Raw genomic sequence first — 4,659 nt, 5'->3', positions numbered from 1 at the left:
TGGGCGGGTTAGTTTGGATGGCCACGGATTTGACGGGGCAGCTCCAACATTACTGGGGGAAATTGATTGTTGCAATTTTATTTGATTGATGGGGGTACTATATGGGTCCCTGTGTGCAGCGTTGAGCTTCTTCTTTTCGGTGCGCCCATCGGATCACCCTCCCACCCTCCCTTTATTTAGGGTTCGTTTGCACTGACCTTGCTATGCCTGTCATGGGGTCATCTGCTTTGGAGCAGGGGCCTGGTAGGAATTTCACCATCTGGCTGATTGGCTGGTGCCATTTGGGTTTTGCCTACGGTGTAGCAAATCGTCACAACTTGTAAGTTGCGGTTAGGCATTTTTGGTTGGTAGAGGGGATGTGGTTGGCTGTGCCTGCCCCTCCAATGCTGCTGCTGCTGCAAGGGTATTCCGTTAAAGGAATCCAGGGGCTCTCCGTGCTTTTGTCCGAACCCCTGGCAAGGGGCTAGAGCCATGCAAGAGCCCCTGGGAGCATTTGGGGAGAGATGTGAGCCTGGCACCCAGTTTATTCTCTCTCCAAAATTGCTTACCCTTTCAGACTTCCGCACGGGTGTGGTTGTCAGTTCTGTTCCTAACTCCAAGTGGGAACAGATAGTCACTAACCAATGCCTAAGCAACCACTCACTTACTGTAATTCAATAAAGTTGTGGCCAACATTATGCCAAAAACCAAAACAAAAATGATGTGTGAACGTGTTTTTATTCAGGGGTGTGTTGGGGGTCCACGACACGCAACTCCCTTGCTCTGTGCAATAGCAGGAGTGGCCCTGACAGGGGAAAACTTTTTGTAATTTGAACTAAAAGAGTTAGCTCTTCCCATTACCACTGCCATTACTGCACTCGTTGACTTTCTCTATTACTGTTCTTTTGGTGTATAAGTTTTTGGTCTCACTCATCCTTGCTCCATCATTTCAACAGGAAGTGGACTCATTCCTGTCCACTGCAGTCCCCTCTGACAAGAAGGACACTTCACAATACAGTGGTACCTTGGGTTACATACACTTCAGGTTACATACGCTTCAGGTTACAGACTCCGCTAACCTAGAAATAGTGCTTCAGGTTAAGAACTTTGCTTCAGGATGAGAACAGAAATTGTGCTCCAGTGGTGCAGCAGCAGTGGGAGGCCCCATTAGATAAAGTGGTGCTTCAGGTTAAGAACAGCTTCAGGTTAAGTACGGACCTCCGGAACAAATTAAGTACTTAATCTGAGGTACCACTGTACGTCCAACCTAACAATTCAGAAATACACAAAAGGGTGCTTTAGTAAAGGTATATTTTGAGTTTGTTTTCTGCTCAGTTAGTCCTTTAAGTTGGTCAAAAAAAATATCATTTTGACCTTTAAACAATCTGACGGGCAAACCAAAATGGCGGTGCTACATAATATAAGCACAGCAAGGGGCTGGGAAATGTTACTGCAAATTACCGCTCTGCTTTTTGAGACTCAAGGAGATCAAGCACATACAACCCTTACTAGCACACGGATGTGACAGGAGATTGCATTAATCCTGATAGCCAAACTTCAATGTCTTCCTGTAGAGATATTTCACACAAATCAATGGCATTAATTTTACAGTGCAAAGCTATTGTAGCTTCAACAAAGCACACCTGCACAATTTAAATCCCACTGCACCCAAAGCACCCTGCCAAAAATACTTCAGGAATCTCAAACTACAGCAACCTGGGTGATTTAAGCTTTCTAGAGTCTTTATCATCTTGGTTGCCCTCCTCTGCGCACATTCATCTCTCACACAGTTTTTTTAAATAGTAGCATAATACTGACAGGTGTGAATTGTACTTAGTGTTGCAAACTTTCCTCACAGGGTAGTTGGTCCATCGCCTTGATGATTTTGGTTCCTCTTTTCTGAACTTTTTCCAAATCTAGAATATCCTTTTGGAGGTGAGGTGAGCATAATTCGACACAGTATTCCAAATGCAAGAGTTAAAACAAAAAGAGATTATGAAGAGCTCCAGAACGATCTCTCCACGCTTCACCTGAACAACAGATTCAAGCTTCTTGCCTTCTTTTCTACTAATTACAACCTCGGTGCACCTTGGCTGAAATATACTCGGAGTCGAGAATGGATTTCATGCTCTTTATTCAGCTCATAGTGGTGAGGAGGAATGGAAGTTCCCCCAGAATGTCTGCTTTATATACATTATTTACACAATGGGCCCCACGTGATTGGCTAATTCCGGGATTCTCCTGTAGGCCAATCAGGTTGCGGATTCACTTACACCTGGAGCTGGATTGGGTGGCTCCTGTGGACCAATCAGACTGCTGCATTCTGAATCCTATTGTTCTAGGACCAATCAGACTGCTGCATTCTGAATCCTATTCAACTCATAACTTTGGCTATACTTGTAATTGCATTCTGCCGTTGCCAAGTTGTACTTGCTGTGTTTTATGTAATTTCATTGCCTACATCCGCTTTGCAGGATATAAATATTGTCTGAGCGTATGTATTTTATACAATTACATTGAGATACGACACCAACGTTGGGATTGCTGAAACACAGTAAGTTGTGCAACCAGCATGTGCAAGTTTTCTTGATTTGTGTAACAGATAACCTGCTTTCTTCTCCAAAATCCTCTGCTCTGCCACACAACCAAAACAAAATATAGAATCACAGAAGAAAAGTGTGTTGCTGAGGGCAAGGGGAACTTCCCCTCCCCAAATTACATTTCTGAAACAGGAATAACAATTTATTTCAGTACAACGTTGCCGTTTTAAATGTATTGATTTTAAATAAATTAACTTTCAAGTAAACTTGCATAGGTAAAAAATAAATAAATTATTTGCTTCAAGAAATCACTTGGATCAAGCAATGGAAGTTTGCCCTCTCTTGCATCCTGGGCTTTACTACACTTCTTAAACAAATTCTTGCCATCCTGTATGCAGGTTTGGCACAAGACATTTTGGCAGCTAGGGTGAGCCACAAAATGACACCTTCTCTTCCTCCCAGGGAAGAAGAGGTGAGTGAAGATCTCCATCGGTAACAAGGGGGGAGGAAAAAAGAAAGATTTAAATCAGCAACAAAGCAGAGGCGAAGTCGTACATTGGGAACAAGGGCACCACTGGCAACAGAAGGCGATGCATTCCTTGAAGGCTGGATCTGCCATTTTGTGGATCTTGCCGCCTGAGGCAGTTGCCTCACGTTGCCTCATGGGTGGGCCAGCCCTGCCTGTAAGCCTGGAAACCCTCACAGCGCCGATTTAGGGACACAGAGGGCATGGCGAAGGGAGGAGAGAAGGGAAAGCTGTTGCCCTATCAGGACTCATTGCCCTGGCTCCAACTCCTGCGGGTCCAGAATCTAGGTCGGAATATCCAGAGAGCATCACCTCCTTCCTTTCCATTCTTCCTCAAAATCTACTCTCTCTTTTTTTGTAAAACCTATGGGTTAGCTGAAATAAAGTTTAATGTTTCTTGGCACTGAATTTTGGTTGTAGAACCCAGGGGGCCTTGCTTATATTCTGCCATGGATTCTCATGGATATGTTTTTGTTCCTGACCTGACATTTCCGTTTTGATGGTAGAGCAAGAAAAAAAATGAGTCCAGTATTCGCTTGCGATTTCAATCGTGTAAAGTCCATTGCACAGTATCCTTTTGGAAGCTAAACATTTTCCCCAAGCACGCTGTCACATTTGACACCCGCTAACTTAAAACTCCCCCCACATTTAGAATGGATTGCTCCCTGCCCCTTCTCCAGGTGCAACAGTCTGCCCAGGGAAAACTCAGACAGTTACTCTGCCACTGTTTACTAGTGCTCAATGTAGGAAAAAGGCAGAGTAATCCCAAATAGTGAGAGCAGTGAGAGCTGGACCATAAAGAAGGCTGATCACCGAAGAATTGATGCTTTTGAATTATGGTGTTGGAGGAGACTCTTGAGAGTCCCATGGACTGCAAGAAGATCAAACCTCTCCATTCTTAAGGAAATCAGCCCTGAGTGCTCACTGGAAGGACAGATCCTGTAGCTGATGCTCCAATACTTTGGCCACCTCATGAGAAGAGAAGACTCCCTGGAAAAGACCCTGATGTTGGGAAAGATGGAGGGCACAAGGAGAAGGGGACGACAGAGGACGAGATGGTTGGACAGTGTTCTCGAAGCTACCAGTATGAGTCTGACCAAACTGCGGGAGGCAGTGGAAGACAGAAGTGCCTGGCGTGCTCTGGTCCATGGGGTCACAAAGAGTCGGACACAACTAAACAACTAAACAACAACAACAACAACAAATAGGCTACACAGAAATATAAAGGCAGGTGCTATGTACTAAGCTTGGATCCTAGAACAATAGGCAAGTAGGATTGTAGAATGCAACAACTGATTGGCCTGCAGGAAAAGACCAAACAGGCTCAAGGAGGGAAGCAGAATCAGCCAATCAGACGGGACTCATTGTGTAAATAATGTATATAAAAGCCTGAGGTTTGGTGGGGGGCAATTCAATCACTGTTTTACAAGCTGCAATAAAGAGCATGAAATCACTGCAGGACTCTGAGTATATTTCAGCAGGTAACACTGTAACTCTGGAATAATCTCCCAGAAACACCATTTCAGACATCCCAACAAAGAGCCCTGTTGCAACACACTCATTTGTTAGTGTTATAGACTTTTTTCTGCCAAAGAATTGTTATTTAGTGATGCA

This window comes from Podarcis pityusensis, assembly GCF_964106645.2.
Source record: "Podarcis pityusensis genome assembly, chromosome: 6".
Taxonomy (NCBI): Eukaryota; Metazoa; Chordata; class Lepidosauria; order Squamata; family Lacertidae; genus Podarcis; species Podarcis pityusensis.
The sequence above is the reverse complement of the archived record's forward strand: the minus strand, read 5'-3'. Positions refer to the sequence as shown.